Below are 15,009 nucleotides of genomic sequence, written 5' to 3'. Positions count from 1 at the left end.
TGGTAACAGACCTCACATTATCTATGTGGACTGGGAAAAAAATTAAATTAGGCCATCCCCCCCCAAAAAAATAATAAAAATAAATAAAAATAAATAAATAAATAAATAAATAAATTAGGCCAAAGTAGCTTTGATTTCATAGCACCTAATTGGTTTACAGAAGCAAATGAAAATTCTCTTTACAGAGAATTTCTATCTAAAAGTAGAAGATACTTTTAACCCAGGCCTCATAGGCTTCCCACAGAGTTTCAATAATTATGAGTTTACAAACAAAAATCCCAAAACACATAAGGAACCAAGTCACCATAAAAAAGAGTCAGCAGAAAAACCAAGCCATTCAATCAGACTAAGAAAATTGGAACGTTGGAATGATAATATATTGGATTTTTAAAAATGTGAGTTTAATGTGTTTTTAAAAGTACTGAAAGTTATGAAGAAATAAGAGACTATAAAAAATGGACAGGCTTTTAAAAAATGCAATGTTACTTCTAGCAATGAAAGCTATAATAATTAAGACTAGAAACTTAATTGTCAGATTAATCATCAAATTAGATAAAGCTGAAGAAAGAACAGTAAATCAGAACATAAATCTGAGTACTAATATGCAGCAAAGAGATCGACTGTAAATTTTTTTTTTTTTTATGATAGTCACAGAGAGAGAGAGAGAGAGAGGCAGAGACACAGGCAGAGCAAGAAGCAGGCTCCATGCACCGGGAGCGCGACGTGGGACTCGATCCGGGTCTCCAGGATCGCGCCCTGGGCCAAAGGCAGGCACCAAACTGCTGTGCCACCCAGGGATCCCGAGATCGACTGTATAAAGGAGACATCAAGAAACTTGAAGGAAAGAAAAAGATAGAAATATGTTTAAAAGGACAGCCAAAGAAGATAATAAAGGCAATGAGAAGATGCCAGAGATTGCTAGAATTATGAGAAGACATAAATCCTCATATTCAAGAATTACACCAATGCAGTGTAAATAAATCCTTATCTAGACACATCACAAGGAACTGCCACATACCTGAATTAAAGAGGTCTTAGAAGAAGTTAGACATAAAAGAAAGATTATGTACAAGTGAACAACTAAAATGACAGCTAACATCTTGAGAGTAATCACGGAAGCCAGAAGATTATGAAAATAATACCTTCAACATGTTAGATAATAATAGCTCTCCACCTAGAATTATATACACAACAAAAGTATCTTTCAAGATGAGCATAATGACATTTTCAGACAAACAAAAATGGAGAAAGTTTATCACTGGCAGATACAAAAGGAACTTCTAAAGGAACTACTCTAAGACAAAGCCCTGAAGCAAGGTCTGAATACAAAAGGAAATACTGAGAGAAAGTATAGTAAACATGTTGGCAAATTAAATAGAAATTGGATACAATGATACTAATGTCTAATGTGTGGCATTTTAAAAATACAGAACAAAAATAAAAGCAAACAATAGTACAAAATATGGATATCAAAGTTAAAGTGTTCTCAAGTCCATATAATATTCAAGAGGATGAAGACAGTGATTATCTTTGAATATTTTTAAGATAAATATGCATGCTAAAAATTTTAAGATAACCACAAAATTAATAGAAATGGTACATATAATTAAAAACTAGAAGAAAAAGTAAAATGAACAAAATAGCATAATAACAAACCAGTCCCAAAGAAGGCAAAGGGGAGAAAAAAGAACATAGAAAAGATAAGACAAAAGGAAAATGACAGTTAAGATGGTAGAGATGAATTCAAAATCACAATAATCACTATAAATAAAAATGGCTGTTTTCTCCTTCAAAGAAGAAAATTGTTAGACTAGAATTAAAAAAAAGAGAGATATAGCTAATCAATAAGGGAAAAAAAAAAACATAATAGGCAAATACTAACCAGAAGAAAACCAAAAACCTAGAGACATCATCATATATAATGAAAAGAGAAACAATTGGTTTTCATCCAGGAAAAAAAAAAAAAAAAAGAAATTGAATCAGCACCTTTATCAGTTAACTAGTGTTACAGAACTAACCACCTTAAACCCAGTGGCTTAAAGGAGTGATGGTTTATTATCACTGACAAGTCTCAGTTCTTTGGAATTCTATGGAAATCAACTGGGCTCAGCTTGCTTGGTTAGGATAGCTTTCTTTCTCTTGGGACTAGCAACAAACCTAGGCATGTTTTTCTCATAGCAATAGAAGAAGCAGAAACACACAAGGCCTCTTAAGGCCTAGGCTTGAAACTGAGGTCTCTTCTGCTCATTATATTGGCCAAAACAAGCCAGGTGACAGATCCCAACTCAAGCATTGGGGAAATAACTTCTAACTATGTGGGAGCAACTTGAAACCACATGCCAAAGAGGATATAGGGAGGGGTGAAAAACTGGGAACAATAAAACAACCTACCACACAACATGAAACTCTTCACAAAAACCAATATCAGATGTGTAAAGGAATATAAATATGAAAAACAAACAATTATCTTTCAGGAAAAAATAGATGAATATCTTTATATCCTCAGAGTAGAAAAAAAATTTAAACAAGATATAGCAAAGTACAAATAATGAAAGCAAAGCCTGATGAATTAAATTATGACACCAAAAAATATCATAAAAGGAAGTGGAAAAAATAAGTCACAAGCTGAAAGAGGGCATTTTTTCATAAATAAAGCTAACTTAAGATTAGTATCCAGAATATATAAAGAACACCTTAGAATAAAAGAAAAGAAAGGAAAAGATAAAGAAAAAAAGAGAGAACCAAAAACAGACAACTCAACGGAAAAATGGTCAAAAGACATAAAAAAGCTTTTCTCAGAAGAGCCATCCATGAATGACCAATAAACATGAAAAAGATGCTCACTTCAGCAGAAATTGGAGAAATGAAAAAATTACAGTGGAAACTATTTTATAGCCACTGGTGATATTATTCCTAATAATGTGGAACAAGAGAAATTTAAACACTGCTGGTGTGAATACAAAATGGTATGAATCCTTTGGAAGACAATTTGGGTTTTCTTAAAGTAGAAAATATGCCTATCGTTCAACCCAACAATTCCAATACTAAGAATACACTTTTTTGCACATAAGTACCAGGAGATAGGTACAAAAGGTTTATGGTAGCATTTTTGTTTTATAACAAAAAACTGGAAATAACAGAATGAATCAATAAATGGTGATATGGCTACATGATGGAATACCTTACAAGCATCAAAAAGGATGACTCTGTATGGGTGATTTTCAATGGGTTACATATAGTCAAAAAAATAAATAAAGGGTATCACAAAAGAACTCATAAAGTATGACTCTAGCTATATCCATTCAAAAATACACAAAATTAAATAATATATTATTAGAAATTACTCATATGTGGCAAAACTATAAAGAAGTCAAAATTTAAGGAAATTGGTTGTCTCTGAAAGAAGGGGAAATGTAATTCTATAGGAGTTTTGGAAATGTACTGTCCTTACTGGGATGTGAGTACAGAGTTTATTATTATTGCTGTTCAAACACTATGGTATGGTATTTACATGTTCTCTTGTACAAATATTTAATTTTTAAGACAAAACTTAAAGGTTTAAATTGTATATCAAAAATATCACAAATATTAAAAGGTAAATGATAAAACTTTTTAAATCTTGTGTCATATCTAATAAAGTCATTGCATTTTTAAACCCTACAAATAGAAAAATAAGCTAAACACTGAGACAACCCATTTTAAGAGATCATAGTTGTACAAGTAAATATATTGAAGGTATTCAGCCTCACTAGTAATCAATGAATCAGAAATCAGAGCAACCATGTGACGTCATTTTCAACAGTGAGAATGCCAAAGACTAAGAAGAAAGGGATAGTATGGGATAAAAGATCACTCATATTCAACAGGATGGACTATATATTGTTGTAATATTTCTAGGAAACAATTTAGCAAAGATATCAAAAGCCTTAATGTGTACTTACTTTGTGACCCAGGAACGATGCTTCTAAAAATTCATCCTAAAAAAATAACCAGTCAAATGCACAACATCTATGTATAAATTCACTGGTTGGAAAACTCTTTATGACAATATGAATTTGGAAGCAATTTAAACGTCTAATAATTAGCAACTAGCTAATTATTATTATTGCTAAATAAATTACAGCAATCTACAATAATATATTAAACAACCACTAGATAATAGCATAAATACCTAATCGTGGACAGGAAAATGTGTCTATATTCATATTAGATGGGAAAAACCATTTGTGCTAGAAGTAGGCATAGTATGACCCCATTATATACACTTATATATGTTTGTGTATGAATGGAAAGATACTGAAGGATATAAAACACATCCAAACAAAAATACTAACACTTGTTACCTCTGAGTAACAGAGATAGGATTTGAGGTGATTTTAATTTATGACTCTTTGCCTATCATTTTCTTATTTTGTATAATAGTCACATATAATGAATAACTTCAAAAGAAAAAAATTTTAAATGTAATATTTAGAAAAATATTTTGGTGTGTAAACAGCACCAGAGATAATACCATCGCCACTTTTTAAAACTTCACCTTTTCCTTTATGGTGAATCCAACACTTTCCAAAGGGACACACTGAAGCTCAAGAAGTACTGTGGAATCCAATACAAGACTATCCAACTATGGAACATGGTGGAAGTCACAAGTGAAATCATTTTTAAATGCCATATTGGATGTGTCCACAAATTTAATATAAAGAAGAGTAAAGAAGTCATAAAAATTAAAATCCAATATCAGGGGGAAAATGAAAAAAATATCTACAGAAATTTAACAAAGGAAAAGTTATTTAGAGTTCAATAATGGTATGCATACATTAAATATAAGAACTCTACATCTAAAATGAAGAATTTTCTAAGTTATAAATTGTTTATTCTTTGTGCTTCCATTATAGACATTTATCCCCTGACATTATACAATTAATAATGTAATGAGATGAAAAATGAAAGGAACCTAAGGGACCATGGGGATTCATAATAGGACTTAGGGACTTTTACCTCTAGTTCATTGTTTGGAATTTGGCCTACATCAACAAATAACTAAAAATTACAACCCATACTTCATACTTGCCTAGAGAAAATATATTCAATCCAAAAAGCTACTTACTGAGGTGGCATTTCTACTAGGACCCTACAAAAGCTTTAGAAATTAAAGATAAATCCTGATTTTTACCCATTCTCTAAATAACCGTGTATGTATGAAAGAGGAAATGAGGGAGTAAAAAATTCAGGGCAACAGGTAGTTTAAATTCCACCTAAAATCATTCAGTTCTAACTTTCATGCAAGTGTTGGTAGCTTTTTGCTAAACAAAGGAAACCATGCTATAATTAGAAGACAAACTTGATCAGTCCAAAAATATCTTAAATTTCATTTAGAATTTGCTTCCCCAGCATCAAAATTCCAAGATGTCTGTTATATTTAAAACATGATTTAAATTTCCCAATGATTACCTCCCAAAAAGTACCCCTAACTTATATATTTTCTATTTTCATAGCAAAACATCTTCCCAATAAAGAGTTCTCTATCAGATAATGAACAATTAGCCACAACTTACTAGGAAGTGTTCTTTACAGTTCTTTGCAGTGAAGACCCAATTAGTTGTGTCTGTTTAACTCACGCTGGCTTTCATTCAGAGGGTAAATTTATGTGGTGAGACCTGCTCTTTCCTAGAGATATGACTCGGTGATTGAATAATGCTAAGTATACATGGCTAAGATCCCAAAATCTGACAAATTGGATTATTGCTTGTAGAAATTTAAATTCCAGTTGAGAGCATCTCACAGTTCCCAAGAGCCATCACATACTGTAATCATAAATGTTATTTATTCATGACTAAATAAGACAAAATTAGTAGGTAGGGGGTTAGAAGGGCAGGAGTGGGAGGTTATTGAAAGGATAAATCTGTCAGCTATTCAGGTTACATGTAACATTCAGAAGCAGCTCTTTCGGCTATAAAATGATTTGGTAAATTTCTAACAGATTTCTTTTCTTTTCTTTCTTTCTTTCTTTCTTTCTTTCTTTCTTTCTTTCTTTCTTTCTTTCTCTTTCTTTCTTTCTTTCTTTCTTTCTTTTTCTTTCTTTCTTTCTTTCTTTCTTTCTTTTTCTTTTGCTTTCTTTCTTTCTTTTTTTGTAATTTACCAAATACAGAGACCCTAAAAATGTTACTAAAACGAAGAAATCTCAGTTGTTTGCTTTTTCTAAAAACCAGATTTTAGATTTGAAACATAAAAATACACTATGCTTGGAGTACCAGGTGCTCTTTAAAAGTAAAATATTGCCGGACTGGGAGGAAAGTAAGGGAAGCCTTAATAGTCCGGGAAAAACCTGTAATAAACAATGAAACCCTTTCCAGGCTTCTAGAAAGAATTCTGAAGACCAGGGATCAGCCTGAAAACACAATCACCACAGGAGGATTCAATTAAACATACATTTGGTTCTATGGGATAACATGACCCCATTTTGGTAATATAAATGCTTTGACAGCTGGGTACAAAAATGGGATGACCCATTCAAGTACTTCAGGTACTCATGGATGACTTTGGCATAGATGACTCTGGCTATGTCTACCACAAGCCCCATTCACATTGAAGTTTTTTAAGATTTATTTGAGAGAGAGTGTATGTGTGTGCACTTGTGCATGTGGGAGTGGGGGTAAGGGCAGGGGGAGCTAATCCCAAACAGACTCCCCACTGAGTGCAGAGCTTGATAGGGGACTCAATCCCATGACCCTGAGATCATGACCTAAGACAGACCAAGTCAGTCACTTAACTGACTAAGCTACCTAGGCACCCCCGACACCTAAGTATTTTAGTGACAAAATAGATCTTAGGCTGTTGTGCAACAACTGGCATCTGCATCATATACAAACTATTCAGGATATTTTTATTGAATGTCTCTTTTTACCATAGCCATAGGCAATTTAGGCCCATCTCCTTCATTTTATTTTGTCAGAAGACAATAGCTTTACCTCTCCTTTCTTAAAAAGTCATTTTCCTGATAGCCATTCAAATGTTCCAACAAGATTCTGATTATGGACAACCAGTGGTTTTTGAGTTGTCTAATGCTCTCCCGGGGTGGAAAAAATTTTTTTAAGATTTTATTTATTCATTGATGAGAGACACAGAGAGAAGGCAGAGACATGGGCAGAGGGAGAAGTAGGCTCCCTGCAGGGAGCCTGATTTGGGACTCGATCCTGAAATTCCGGGATCATGCCCTGAGCCAAAGTCAGACACTCAATCACTGAGCCACCCAGGCATCCCTGGGGTGGAAAATTAATAAAATCCCTCAGGTAGAACAACCATCTAAAATATGCCAAAGCAATAAGCCATCATTTATGGCTAACATGTCAAAATTTACTCTTGACAAGACACATGCTTGGGTCCCTTTTCCTGTGTGGTCATGGATTTGCCCTGAGCCAGCCATGGCTCCTAATAGTACCTTTATGACCAGGACATTTGTCTTTAGATATATTTTTCTGTGAAGAGTTAACTTTGTTCAGGTATGAAACAGAAAAACCTCACCACTTGAACCACTTGAATGTATTGAACATTTGAACAATATACAGCTAAGTTATACACTTTCTTAATGGACACACCCAGATGAGCCTCAGCTCTGTAGGCCTCAGTCTCCTCATCTTTGTGCAATGCAAACAGAAACAGACCCTACCTCCCAGTCTGCTGTGTAGATTAATTTGAGCCTAGTTCACAGTGACCCCTAAAATTGTGGACTCTTACTAGATAGCAAAGCCACACAAAAATAACATAAAATGACTTCTTTGTAGAAATGTTTTGCTTTGTTAGTTTCCAAGAATATTCTCTACTCATTGACATTTGCTTAAAATTTAAGTATGCATGCTTCTCCCTTCAGTAGCCTATTCTCCCAATTTCTTGATAATGTTCAAAGTAGAAGCTTTAAATACCAACACTGAGATTCTTTTTCTAGAGATTATCTATTATAGATAAATCAAAGAAGACCCAGGTTTTTCTTGGTTTGAAACTTATATAATTTGAGGGCCCTCTTTAAGAAAAAGAATCTGAAATTATAAACACAAAATTAGGTGTAAGATCTTAGGAATTAGAAATCCAGAATTAGGTAGGAGGCTGTGTAAGTGAGGGGGCTCTGAAGTCTCATTAACTTCATGGTAAATCGACCCTTGATAAGAGTTTCAACAACAGAAGTATCATCCAGAAGCTTAATTCTTAATGCTATAGCCTGAAAAGTAGTTTTTATTGAAAGGTAGGCAGCATGATTCTTAACAGTACAGGTAGACTGCTTTCTATAATATTATGAACAAGGAAGTCTTATAAATCAAATAATTTTACATGTATAAAAGAGCCAAAGAAATTCTACAACCAATGTCAAGAATTCTTATATAATGCCAAGAATGTCTATTATATAAAGTGAATAATTTATTTTCAAAAGTTAAATTCTTGTGAACTGTTTTATTTGTAGCCATAACTACTCAAAAATTATTTGAGATTAGGGGTGCCTGGGTGGCAAAGTCATTAAGCATCCTACACTTGATCTCAGATCAGTTCTTGGTCTCAAGGTCATGAGTTCATGCCTCCTGTTGGACTCCATGCTGGGTATGGAGACTAATTCAAAAAAAATTTTTGAGATTATATAAGATTTAGATGTACAACATAACGGCGTGATATTTGTATATATTGCTAAAGGGTAAGCATAATAAGTCTAGTCTACATCCATCACCATTTTATAGTTACGAAATTTTTTTCTTGTAATGAGAACTTTTAAGTGACTATCTGAGCCACTTTAAAATATGCAATGCAGTATTATTGCTACAATCACCTTCCTATACATTAAATCCCCATATCTTATTTATTTTATAACTGAAACTTTGAACCTTTGATAACCTTCACTCATTTCACCTACTACCCACCCCTGCCTCTGACAACCACTAATCTGTTCTCTGTATCTATGAGCTCAAGTTTTCAAAAATTAGATTCCACACACAATATAATCTATTTTAAATTCTCTCAGTCACTATGAGACAAAACTTTGTAGAAACTTCTCAGATTTCATATGCACCATAATTCTTCTGTAGAAACATTAACCTTGTTCATTAAAACTTCTTTTTTGAGGAAACATTTTTATCATCTAACATTATTTTCTTCATAGTACTCTTGGAAAATAAAATTAGCATACATCAAGAAAGATATATGATAGTAATCCTATCCTCTCTTATTGTAACCAACCTAAAATTCCATACTAATTCTATACATTTAATGGCATACAAACTTTAACTGTTTCATAAATTGAATTAACTTCTTGATAGCAACCACTGTCTCTACACCATCATTTTTTAGCCATTCTTCAACCTGCTGCATTCTGATTTCCACTCCCATCCATTCCTGTTAACTGCTCTCTTCAAGGTTAAATATAAATTCTATTTCTAAATCCAGTCAACACTTATCAGTTCAAGACAAATATACTTGAAACCCATTTACATAGTACCAAATAGTCCCAATTGCCTAGTCTGGAAAAAAAAAAAAAAGTTCTCATAATCTAACCCCAGTTTATCTCTCCAGCTTCAACTTCCCACTTTGCTCTCTCTACCCCAGTCAGATAATCTGTTTACTACTTCCCTGGAGGCTTCCTGAGCCTTTGTGAAGGGCTATTTTCCTCCCTTGCCTTGGTTAACTCAATTTATTCTCCAGGACTCCCCTGAGATGTCTCTCCTTCCAAAGCAAGCCTTCCATGGCCTCCCAAGATGGGATGAGTTGCCTCTTCCTTGACCTCTCCATGCTGCCCCATCACATTGTGTTATAATTGCCTATTTAGGTGTTTGACACTCCTCTAGACTATAATATCCTTAGAGGTGTTGTGGTAAACCCAGTGTTTAGGACATAGTATTGGGAACTTAGTACATGGTTTGTTAATCAGTTTCAAATACATAACTAGGAGCTTTCTCACATAAACATTATTTTCACAGATTGGAAGCCAGTCAAACTTAATGTATTAATACTCACAAATAATGGAAATACACATTCACTTTAATTTGGAGAGGAGTTTTGAGTTTGGGTATGTCTTGAACATTCTATGTGCTTTAAAATCTCACTGTTGTCCAGACAAAGTAGGAAATCAAAAGAAAAAGACATAAACTTTTACAAATTTGCATTTTAAGAAATCTACTTGGAAAGACTAAAACATACTCAGATTAACTCTACAGTATTTCTAAGGTCTATTAAACAAACAATCTCTTAAGCTTTTTTGATATAAAAAAAAGGGTAGTAGCAAAACAGAGTTGCAAAAGGAAGATGATAAACATTTGTGGAAGCCAGTTACTCTTTTTCTTTTTTTTTTTTTTTTTTTTGAAGCCAGTTACTCTTTAGCAGAAGGTGGAAGGAAGGAAGACATATTCTTGATAATATCCTTATGGTGTTCTGTGAGATTTTTCAACTAAACCACAGATTCCAAGAAAAAACTAACTATTCATTCAATAATTCATCCAACACATTTTTTTTGAGAATCTATTTCATGGCAAGCATTGACACAGAAGTGGACAGACAGAAACAGCCCTTGCCCCTGTAGAGCTTAGATTCAGTTGTAATATATGTTTGATAGTAGCTTATTACTGAAAAAAATCTGAATCTCTTAACTCTTGCCTCAAAACTATGCATTTATAATTTTATTCTGTTATAAACTATTTCTCAGACCTGGATAAGTACCTTATAAATGTATATTGTGTGTCTCAAAAATATCTTTGACTCCTCTAGAAAGGATTAAGCATTATCTTTCTTTCCTTCCAAATTAGGATGGGCCATAGACTGAGCTTTCTTCTTTGTAACCCTGACACTTAACCCAGGGCCTGGAACATAGCAGGCATTCAAAAAGTCCTTAAGAATGAATCAAAGGATGAATATTATACAGGATAAGAATCAAGAAACCAGAATTCCAGATCCATCTCTGCTATTAAATGTGTTTGTGTGTCTTTTGTTAGGTAAATTTTTTAACCTATAGAATAGAATAAGATTAAACTTGTAGCTCTGAAGTACAATCATATAAGAACAAAACTGGCGTAGGAAGTCAAAGAATTAAAGATCTAGTGCCTATTTAATGTTGCAAGATTTTGATAAATAGGAGAATATGGAAATAAGAAGGGTCCAAAAAATGATCCACAGGCTGAAATCTAGACCCTAAAATGTTTTATTTTATTTAAATTAATTATTAACTTGCTCAACTCCAGTTTCAAAGCTATTATAGAGAAATAAGAATGAAAAAATAAAAAATAAAAAAAAGAAGAATGAAAGGGACAAGAGTACCCTTATTGTCTGTGACCCAGTTGTTACCTATTTTATGTCAATGCAATGATGTTGGTTTAAGAAATCTGGCTTTCCTCAGCAGTCAGGAGAAAAATAAAGGAGGGAGCTAAAAGATTCTAGGGAAGAAAGACACATAGCAGATGCTACAGGGAAGAGAAAAAAAGTAATAGTAATTAGGCATACCAGTAAGAGCCAATATGTAGCAAGAATAGCAAAACTTTTCAAGGAAAATCCAAAAAGAAATCTAGAATTAAGAAGTTTCAAAAGTTCTTCAGTCTGTGCTGGATGTTCAAAATCCTTTTCATCTTCATTATCTTCTATCGATCTACAGATCACCCTTGCAGATCAAAGTATAATTTGATGTAGAGATACATATGCCATGTTCTTCTTTGAAACATATGAGTTTGTCTGGTGAACTGGGAGGGTGGGCCTCCTAGAAGATGATTTGCACTGGGAGACTGAGAAGCCTTCTGGAGACTTGATTCAACAACAAAGACACAGTTGCTGAGGAGGAAGAAAAGAGGGTAGCAGCCTGTTTTTAGTATCATATCATCACCCAGATTTTTCCTATTGGCCAAAGCCTCACACACTGACTCCTAAGAAAAGGTACTGATGAGAGAATAGACCTAAGATACTGTTTCTGTTATTGATTATGTAAATATTGATGTCCAGTGCAATGCAACTTTGGTGCCCATGTGATAAAATGTAGCTCGAAAGGAAGAAAGAGACATTTCCTTTACTTCCGCATGGGTGCAGGGCAGTGTCAGAGCATTGAAAGCTCCAGAAAACAGTTCACTTTGGAGACCTTGAAAGTTCCAACCCAACCATGGGAGCTTCAAAGCCCAATAGAATGCCTTAGGCTGCAGCATTCCCAGGAGAGTTATGCCATTTTTGCAGGCTCAGCAGCTCTCAGCTAATAGCAGAAATGAGAAGGACACATCTATGAGCCTATGTGGGACCACCACCCTCAGACCTGAACTTCCAGGAGGAAAGACTTTGAGACTGAAGGTCCTGCAGTAAAAAAAAAAAAGACATAAAGGCCAGAAAACAAATTATTATTCTCAATATAGGCCTGCTGTGGTTTGCAGTAACTTCAGTAACAAAGAACCTAAGATCAGCCCTGTCCAGGAAAGAGGCCTAAACTAAACCTGCTCACTGAGACCATGGAAAGTCTCTGGGCCTCCTTTTCTTCATTTTTCTTTAATAAACACACATGGAGCACCAACTAAAGCCACTCTGCTGAGTGCTGAGAATATAAAAATTAACATGGCCTGACCTCTCAAGGAGCTTTGGATCCCAGAGGAGAAACAGACACACAGATGTATATGCCCATGGCAATCATAGACTGCACGTCAGTGTAATGAAAAGGGAAATACACATGGTGCTGCTAGAGTGTAGACAAGTATTTACCAATCTGTTCTTGTCATAAAGTAGAAGGGATAATTTTCCTGTGAAAGACAGATTTTGAACCTATGCAAGTGGAGTGTGATTATTATCCAGGAAATTACGATAGTCCAGGTCAGTAATGACTAGAACCTAGGTCTAGAGATTGCTCATAAAGAAGATAAAAGATAAGCTTTATAAAGCATTCAATAGTTGAGGAAATGTCTAAAACAAAATGTTGATAAAGAAAAAATAATATACAACCCTTGGTACCATATGTATAATGTATATGCTTCAAAATAACACCATTGTCTATATTTCCATATATACTTAGAATGAATATGGGAGGAGAGAAAAATCAAGGAAGACTGAGTAAATATATATATATAAACAAATCTGGAAGGAAATACAACAAAATGTTAACTGGTTCTCTTTTATATGACAGTTAAGTCATTTTATTATGGATGACTTTAATGTACATCTTCATATTTTCGTATATTTTGTAAAATGTCTACATTGAGCATATATTACATTTAAAAACAGAAAAAACAAATACTATTATTTAAAAGAGTCATTAGAAAGAAGGAAACTACAGAATGTTCAAAACATAATAAATTCATGTTGAAATGTTAGCAAATCACTGAAAAAGAAGCTTCTAATCATTTTTAAACTCATTGTTATCTCCTTTAATATAATTCTGCAAAAGAAAAATACATTTTTTTTCTAAAATGATTCTAAAATGAAACTGGTTAACACATTTTTCTTTTCTCTTCAGAGAGACAGTGTAAGCAGTGGGGAGGTGGGGAGAGTCAGAGGGAGAGGGTGAGAGACAAAGAATTTCAAGTAGGCTCCATGTCCAGTGCAGAGCCTGATGCAGGGCTCGATCTCACAACCTGAGATCATGACCTGAGCCAAAATCAGAAGTTGGTGCCTAACCAAATGAGCCACCCAGGTGCCCCCCCAACACACACACATTATTTTAAATTGTTAAGTATTAGTTAGCTCCAACTCAGAATTTCTGAAAATATTTAAATGAAGACTAAGTGGGGCACCTGGATAACTCAGTTGGTTGGGCATCTGCCTTTGGCTTAGATTGAGTCTCCCCACCCCCACCCCCGCCACCCCATCTTGCTCTCTGCTTAGCAAGGAGTTTACTTCTCCCTCTCTCTCTCTCTGCCCTTCCCTCTGTTCATGCTCTCACTCTTTCTCTCAAAATAAATAGAATATTTTTAAAATAAATAAAAAAATAAAAGAAGACTAAGGAATAGAAACTCAACTAGTGTTTATAGCACAATCTTCACTGATTAGAGAAGAGAAAATAATCCCTTAATATAGCACAAACTTATAATCAAACTAAGTCTTTACAATACAAAGAGGGAGAAAAATAACCAGGTATTTGTAGAATTTTCCAAGTATTTAAAACCAACTATCTGGAAGTTCAAGACTAAGAGTAAGTTATATTTATGTATCTGAATGGGATCAAATGAACCATGACCATTTTACGTCACACAGGGTACTTAACATCATCTCTCCAAGCTAAATGTTCAATAAAAAGATGAAGATAAGGACAAATATGATGCAATGAAGTGTCTTTACTGTTCATTCCACAAACATCTATTGAAAATCTACCAAGTCCCAGGCTATCCTTATTTCTTCAGCAATACAAAGATAAAGACTATCACTTTCAATTGCCAGACAAATGGGGCCTGGGCACTATGGTGGGATGAGGACAGTGTCCCAGGAGTTTGCAGTAGGGGCAGAAATGTGGGTCACTTGCCCTAGAAGCATAGTGTTAAACATAAATAATATAGAAGGTAGTCTCCAAGAAAGACACCAAAATCAAAGTCAAGTTGAAGTGAATGGTCAGTCCAGAGAGGTTACTAGAGAGAAGGACTACTAGTAGGAGACAATGGGACAGAAATCAAAACAGACAAGAGTTCATAGGATAGAGACAGCTGGAAAAATTTACTGAGGCCAAATGTATTCTGCATAAAGCTTCATAGAGCATATATGTGCAATGTGGGCTGGGAAGGAGGTGGACAAACACAATCCCTGCCTTCAAGATCACAGCCTGGCTGAAAAGAGAGAAAATACTCATTTCATTCTGAACATGTATGTGTCAGCTCCACCCAACAGTTCACCAGGCCTAGAAACATACCTCAGTCAAATGCTCAATTTGTGTTGTATGGATAGATGATGATAATGAAGATTACGTCAAATAGACAAATAAGGCTGAAAATAAAGAAATAAGGCAGGGAGGTGGAACACTCCCAAGACAAGGAATCAAGACACCTGGTTCTAGTCTTTGGCTCTGCCACGAACTAGGGTTAACTTGAACAAGTC

Source organism: Canis aureus, chromosome 11 (assembly GCF_053574225.1).
Source record: "Canis aureus isolate CA01 chromosome 11, VMU_Caureus_v.1.0, whole genome shotgun sequence".
NCBI classification, from domain to species: Eukaryota; Metazoa; Chordata; class Mammalia; order Carnivora; family Canidae; genus Canis; species Canis aureus.
The sequence above is the reverse complement of the archived record's forward strand: the minus strand, read 5'-3'. Positions refer to the sequence as shown.